Raw genomic sequence first — 8287 nt, forward strand, 5'->3', positions numbered from 1 at the left:
ACTGGCCTGAGATGGTGGTGGGTTCACTGGGATGGGAGGAATAATGTCCCATCGCCTGTGGACACCAATCCTGTACTTGCAAGACACTCTCCCATCTCCCAGGCACATAGGTGTGGGTCACCTGTCCTCTCTTCCTTTTCTCTGAACCCCAGCTGTCTGGTTTCCCAGTGCAGATTCAGGAGTGCTCAGCAGTAGTGCCACCCAGCCGCGAGGCCTCGGACAGCACCCCAGGGAGCAAGCCGGGTGCCCCTGCACACCCTGATGGCGCTTCCTCCTGTGAGTCAGCCGCCCCCTCTGAGTTCTCAGCCCACTCAGGTGAGCAGGTGGGGCGCGTGCCGGTGAGGTCAGGTTCTGCCCCCGCCGGCCCACAGTGAGACACTGGAGGAGGCCCCGTGTGACCTCATGCGGTAGACTGAGGTAGAGAACCCACCTGGGCCCAGGTTCCCCCAGGAGCAGGGGCTCACCTGGAGGGGACAGATGGCTGTCAAGCACAGCTCTTGCCTTGTGTAATTGCTTCCTCCTTGGAGATCCCTGGCTGCTGGAATCCTTCTCAGGGGATCTGATGGGCAGAGAGCCAGGGCTGGAATATGGGCAAACCTCATTCCTGCTTGCATCAGGTGCCTGCAGCCTGGCCTTAAGAGCTCACACCCAGAGGAGGGAGTGAGCAGTAGGGCGTCCACCAGAACCTGGGAGTCCTGCAGGACTGGGGTCCCTCTGCTCTGAGGGTCCCTTGGTGCCAGGGTCTCTCTGTTCTATGTCCCTCCAGGGCAGGGTCCCTCCATCCTGGGGGGCCTCAGTGCCGTGGTCTCAAGTGGTATGGTTGCCAAGGAGAAGTGGGCTGTGTGCGGGGTGGGGGACACGGGTGGTGGTCTTTCAAGGGGTGTTGAAGGTCATTTGCTGCAGCAGCACCTAATTTAATCCTTGTAGAGGTGGATGGCAAGTGCCTGTGTGTAGCTGACAATATTCATATGAGTCTTTGCTTTTTCTTTTAATTTGGATTGGGTGGGGGCACTGTGACTTCCTTTCCCATTTTTTCCCCATGTTTTATCCTCATATTTTTTTTGTCCGTCATGACTCTCTACAGAGAACACAGTACCATTTTCTGCTACTAGTTTATGTTAATATTAGTTTTTTGCTTTTTCTTTTATTTTGGATGGAGAGAATCTATTATTTTCTTTCCTTTTTGTTATCCTTATGTTTTCTTGTTTTTCCATTATGACTCCTTGTAGAGGACACAGTACATTTTCTGCTACAAATTTATATTAGGGCTTCCTTGTGGCTCAGTTGGTAAAGAATCTGCTTGCAATGCTGGTGACATGGGTTCGATTCCTGGGTTGGGAAGATCTCCTGGAGAAGGGAATGGCAACCCACTCCAGTAATCTTGCCTGGATAATTCCATGGACAGAGGGGTCTGGTGGGCTACAGTCCACTGGATAGAAAAGAGTTGGAAACAACTGAACAACTTTCACTTTTCAATTTATGTTAGTTATTTTTTGCTTTTTCCTGTCTTATTTGTGTGGCAGACAGATGTTTCTTCCTTTCGTTCTCCCCGCTTGATTCCTTCTTGCCTTTCCTAGTACTGTTTCTGGGGGTGGGCACAGACCTTTGTGGGTCTTGTGTGTCCTCATGTTCAAGGGTCCAGCTTGGGTGTTTGGAGCCTGGGCTGTTGAACCCACAGGGCGCTTCCACCCAGGGACTGCCTGAGAAGAGGGTGAGGCTGGACTCTGCAGGAACACTGCCCCCAAGACCACAATTTGGACCCGGGCTGTGTGCTCCATGTGACCAGTGACCCTGGAGACCCTGTTCCCAGAAGCAGGGCCTCAATCCTGGCAGCACCAACACTGTTGATTTCACAGTGGACGATGTGGCCCTCATTGGGCATCCTCAGTGCATGCCCAGCCCCTGAGGGGGGGCTGCCCTCTGTGCCCAGCACAGGTGACCGACCTCTGTGTGCAGGTGCTGAGCATCACGAATCAGCTGGATGCTGGGCGTGAGGACCTGCGGATGGCACACACAGAGGAGGGCACCAAGGGGAACCTACACTCTACCACAGGGTGTACACGATGGCCCTCGTGGAGGTAAGGGTGGGGGCAGGGGGTACGGACGGGGGTCTGCCAGCCAGGGACACCCACGTCTGGTCCAGGCAGGACGTGGAAGGCCTCTGAGGGGATGGGCACACGTCCACTCAGATGGACATCTGGTCACTCCAGGCAGGAGAGGCAGACCTCTAAGGGGAAAAGACAGGTCCACTCCAGTTAGAAGATGCTGACCTCTAAGGGAATGAACACACATCCACTCAGATGGACACACGTCCACTCAGATGGACACACGGTCACTCCAGGCAGGAGAGGCTGACCTTTAAGCGGACAACACAGGTCCACTCCCGTTAGAAGACATTGATCTCTAAGGGGATGGATACACTCCTCCTGGCAGGAGAGGGCTGACCTCTGGCATCAGGCACTCAGAATTCCTGACCAACATGCATTTCTGAACTCACACCTCTAGCCCTGGCCTCTGGGGTGTCTCCCAGAATTTGGCTAAACCAGGTTCCTGACACGTCTTTTCCTGTGTCCCATTTTGGGGTGTCCAGTCCATTCTCTCGGCTGCTGGACAAGTCACTTAATGTTTCACTCTGGCCTCGGCCCCCAGTGCCCCCACCACAGAACCTAATGACCCTTGGAGGTTCCGGCCTGGGCCTCACTGTGAATGTACCCTGCTGGCCTCCCATGCTCCCTGGAGTACAAACTTCTCACAGTATTATAAGCACTGCTCTCTGTTGCTGTGCACACACACACACACATGCATATCTGTGCACACACAGACCCTGAACACATGCACACATGTGTGTGCACCTGTACCTACAGGAGCGTGTACATACACATACAGAAACACACACACACAGACACCCCAGAGCAATGCCACAGTTCCCCACTGCCACTCAGAAGAGGCTGGGTCCCTTGGGAGCAGGCGCCATGCTTTATGTCTTTGTGAGTCAGGACTCCCCAACCAGTCTGTAGTTGGCTGTGCTGGGGGAAGTCCCCATCCACGCCCCTCTGTCTCTCAATACAAGGCCCCTTTCCTCCACCCCCTCCAAGAACGCCCTCCTGGAGATCTCGGAGTGGCTGGAGAACAACCCCCAGGAGGTGGTTATCCTGGCATGCAGGAACTTCGAGGGCATGATGGAGGACCTGCATGAGAACCTGATGGGCTGCATCAAGAATATCTTTGGGAACATCCTGTGTCCCCGTGGGGTGAGCAGGGGCCACAGGCTCCCCATGCTCTTGTCAGCGGGAGCACTAGGCTTCACTGTAATCCAACTATCTGCTCGCTGCGTGAAGCTGATTCAGACTCCAGGTGATGCTGCTCACAGAACTCCAGTAATCCACCCACCACTGTCTCCACTCAAACACCCCAGTAACCAGCCCATCACTGGTCACAGGCATGCCCAATAATCCACCCTGCCCGGTCTCTATTCAGGCACTCCCGAAATCCATCAATCACGCCTCAAGTTGCCCCAGTAATCCACCTGCCATTTCCTATCAGAAATCCCAATAATCCACCCACCTCTGTTTCCACTCAGGTATGTACCCCAATAATTGACCCATCACTGCTCAAGACACCCAAGTAATCTACCCACCACTGTCTCCACTCAAACACCCCAAAAATCTACCAATCACTGCTCAAGACACCCCAATAACCCACCCACCACCTTCTCCACTCAGACACCCCAGTAATCTACCCACTAGTGTCTCTACTCAGACATGCCATTATTCCACCCATGACTGTCTCTTCTCACAGAGAACCCAATAACCATTCCATCACTTCTCATAGACACCCCAATAAACCACACACTGCTGTAGCTTCTGGGACACCCCCAATACCTGACACATCGTGTCACAAGGCACCCCAATAACCCCTGTGCACACGTCTCATGGGCACCTGGATGATTCTCCCCACAGGAGGTGCCAACTCTGTGCCAGCCGTGGTCCCGGGGCCAGCAGGTCATCCTGTCATACAAGGACGAGGCATCCATGAGTCAGCATGCAGAACTGTGGCCTGGTATCCCCTACTGGTGGGGGAACCAGGTGAAGCACCTAGACCTCGTCCACTACCTGGAGCACATGAAGAGCTGCAGCCACCCAGGTGAGTGCCACCTTCATACCAGGACACCTGATCACATGCATGTCCTAGTGCAAGGGGCTGGGTTTGGGTTCAAGTGGATAAATGGAACAGTACATATTAGGGGACGTTATTCTGTTCAACACATGGCGAACAGGGCATGGACATCCTTGGGGATGTTACTGTGTCTACCACAGGGGGTCAGGATGTAGACAGGATGTGAACATCCGTGCAGACATTATTGTGTCCACTACACGGGGTCAGGACGTGGACATCTCTGGGGTCACTGTCCAGCCCGCCTGCCCTCTGTAACAGGAGCAATTCATCAATCAACTCCCCTGTGAGTCCCTGCTGTCTGAACTTGGGTCTCTGTCGGACATCTGAATCTCTGACCACTGCAGAGGCCAGAGTCTGGGGGGTGATGGCACAGCTTGGTGACTGCATGGGCTGGTGACCCCATGGGTTATTTGTCACATGGGCAGGAGATGTGTGGCTTGGTGACCCTGTGGGTGGGTGACCATGTGGGTGGGTGACTGGTTTGAACTCCTGACAGCAAGGTGGGTTACCATGTGAGTTGCTGACCTGGTGAGTGGGTGACTGCGTGGGTGGGTGATGGTGTGAGGGGGTAATCATGTGGACAGGTGACCACATGACCTCGCAGGTTAGTGACCCCATGGGTGGGTGACCACATGGGTTGGTGGCCACTTAGAGGGATCACCACATTATGAAGTGACCCCGTGGGTGGGTGACCGACCATGTGAGTCGGTGACCACATGGTCTGGTTTGTCACATGACTCTGTGGGTTAGTGACTTCACATGTAGGCGGCTGACCCCACAGCTGGCACCATGAACTGCAGCCCCTCTCTTGTCCCAGGCAGGCTGTTCATGGCCGGCATCAACCTCACAGAGAACCTGCAGCTTGTCCTCATCCACCCGGCCTGGTCCCTGGCTCCACTACCTTTGCGCATGGGTGCGGGGCCAGTGCCCGGGGTCAGCTGCCAGCTATACCAACACCATCGCAGGCGACTTCATCTGGGCCGTCGGGTTTGTTGGCGATGTCATCAGGTTGAATCAGAAGCTGCTTCAGGGCTGACAAATGGCACGTGTCTGGAGCTGGGCATCGCGGAGGCTGCGTCTCAGTCATGTTCGTGTTACCAGCATGAAACGGAAACCGCCTCGGGGCTGACGGACGACGCACTGAGGGGATGGGCATTGCGAGGCCACTCCTGGTTCACATCCTGTGACGTCACTGGGTTGAACCGGAAGCTGCGTCGAGGCCGCCGGAAGGCGCGTGGGTGGAGCTGGGTATCACGGAGGCTGCGTCTCAGTCACGTCCTGTGCCGTCACCGGTCGAAACCGGTAGCCGCCTTGGTGCTGATGGACGGCATGTTTAGGAGCTGGGCATTGCAGAGGCTATTCTCAGCCCTGTCCTGCGGGGCTGGTCATCCGTCCGCCCGTCCACTGAACGATGGTGACTGCAGAGGTGTGGCCAGGTGGCAGGGTCCATGGTCTCCTCGGTCCTCCGTGTGTCTCTTGGTGAATGCAGGGTGTGAGGTGATGATTAAAGGTGAGTGCATGATTTATACAATCACATCCTCAGGGAGACACACCCGGTCCATGGCTTCCCCATAGGAGAGTCTGGGTTGTCCCCTCCCCCTGGCACCGAGAGCAGCAGACGGTGACCCCCAGATCGGGAGGTGGGGGAGGCAGTATGGCAGTGGCTATATCTTTCCGTGTGTGCTTTACGTTTCTCTTCTCTTCTTATCTATTTGTAAGGCCTCCTCAGACAATCACTTTGCCTCTTTGCAATTCTTTTTCTTGTGGATGCTTTTGATCACCATCTCCTGCACAATGTTGGGAACCTCCATCCATAGGTCTTCTGGTGCCATGTGTGCCAGGCCTAAACCTTGAGTCTATTTGTCCCTTCCAGAGTATACTCACAAGGGATTTGAATAAAGCAAAGAACCACAGGAACACAGTAGAATGGGAAAGACTAGAGATCTCTTCAGGAAAATTAGACATGCCAAGGGAACATTTCATGCAAAGACAGGCACAATAAAGCCCAGAAACGTTATGGGCCTAACTAAAACAGAAGAGATGAAGAGGTAGCAAGAATACACAGAAGAACTGTAAATTTAAAAAAAAGATCTTATTATCCTGGATAACCACGATGGTGTGATGACTCACCTAGAGCCAGACATCCAGGAGTGCAAAGTCAAGTGGGCCTTAGGAAGCAGCAGTACGAACAAAGCTAGTGGAGATGATGAAATTCCAGCTGAGAGCTTTCAAATCCTAAAAGACAGTGCTGTTAAAGTGGTGCACTCAATAGGCCAGCCAGTTTGGAAAACTTGGCAGTGGCCTCAGGACTGAGAAAGGTCAGTTTTCATTTCAATCCCAAAGAAGGGCAATGCCAAACAATGTTCAAACTACCACACGACTGCACTCATTTTACATACTAGCAAGATAATGCTCAAGATCCTTCAAGCTAGGCTTCAACAGTATGTGACCCGAGAACTTCACAGACCCCACATTCAAACAGTTGATTCTTAATGCACAGTGATACCACAAAGATGGTCAAGATAAAGACACATGATATGATTTTATGTATGTTTAAGTCAGTGAAACAAAATATTCACTGCAAGGTACATACTTTTTTGGCTTGAAAAATCTTATATTTGAATGTAAAATATCCTGCTGAAATTGAAAAATATGTGTTAAAGTGAAATTCATTCTTGTCAATTATTTTGAGCCTATGGAGAAAAGAAAATAAATTTACATTCATTGGGACTGCTTCAGTTCAGTTCAGTCACTCAGTCATGTCCAACACTTTTCATTGGGTGCTGCTTAAATTTTCACAGACTTTTTTTCTTAAAAATTCCCTTACAGTTTTAACATCTTAATTAGATATAAAATGATCAGTAGATTTTATACTATGTTTTCTGGACATTTTCATTTCCTTTTATTTATGAATGTAACTAGAATGTTTTTCTATTGAGTGAGTATTAAAAATGACTCCTCTCTCTTGTGTGGAACACAATGTTTACACTAGTGTTGGGAGATACTTTATTGCCTAAAACCTTTTCTAATTCAGCTCTACAATCTAGGATTTTTGTTTGTTTGTTTTCCTTTGTTTAGGCTGAGAATTTTCTCATCTATATTTAGTATCTTCAGAGTTTCTGTTAGAAATGTGTGTCTGCTGTTGCTTACTTGCACCATCGTGTCCAACTCTTTGCCACCCCATGGACTGTGAGCCCACCAGTCTCTTCTGTTCACGGGGATTCTCCAGGCAAGAATGCTGGGGTGGGTTTCCATGCTCTCCTGCAGGGGATCTTCCTGACCCAGAGATGGAATTCGCATCTGCCACAGCTCCTGCATTGCAGGCGGATTCTTTACCACTGAGTGAAACTGGATCTTGTATACGTGAAACCCACTTTAATTACGAAGATTCATAATCAGTGAAAAACAAAGATACAGAAGCCCAAAAAAGCATTTATCTTTAACCAATTAATAATAAGAATAAAAACCTTCATTTCAATTTGCATTCGTTTATTTTTTCAATTAAATTTTCATTGAAGGATAATTACTTTCCAGAATTTTGTTGTTTTCTGTCAAACTTGAACATAACAGTCTTTCTTAACTCATAGTTTCTCTTAAATATCATCTTATTCTGTGTAAATAACTTCTTTTAACATTTCTTACAGACAAGGTATCTGCTGAGAATGAATTCCCCAATGTTTTGTTCATATGAAAATATCTCCTTCTCCTTTGCTTTTGAAGGATAATATTCCTGGATGTAGAAGTTAATTTCAGTAGTTTAAAAGAAAAAAAAATACATTTGATTTATTGAAATGTTGTACCTGTAGCATGAATATACTAGTTAAGCTGTATAATTCATTGATTTATAACTTATTCATAGGTTGAAGAACCACAACCACAGCCTCATTCTAGAATATTTTCATCATTCCAATTGGGAAACACTCTTTTGCTGGCAGACATTTTCCATTTCCCCCTTCATCTGGGCCCTTGCATTCACTCCTCTATTTCCAGTCTTCAGAGAATTACCTAATCTAAGACAAACGTGTTCACACGAACAGAATAATGCAATACACAGCCTTTTGTTCCCAGCTTCTTTTAATTAACATGATCATTTCAGAGCTCTAACATGTTA

The 8287-nt window shown here is 49.8% G+C and overlaps 1 pseudogene; it reads left to right on the forward strand.

Annotated features, from left to right (window-relative positions):
- The first annotated feature begins 43 nt into the window (after nucleotides 1–43).
- Nucleotides 44–5212, forward strand: LOC133052922 (PI-PLC X domain-containing protein 1-like; annotated as a pseudogene).
- The last annotated feature ends 3075 nt before the right edge of the window (nucleotides 5213–8287 follow it).

The sequence above is a fragment of the Dama dama genome, chromosome X (assembly GCF_033118175.1).
Source record: "Dama dama isolate Ldn47 chromosome X, ASM3311817v1, whole genome shotgun sequence".
Lineage (NCBI taxonomy): Eukaryota > Metazoa > Chordata > Mammalia > Artiodactyla > Cervidae > Dama > Dama dama.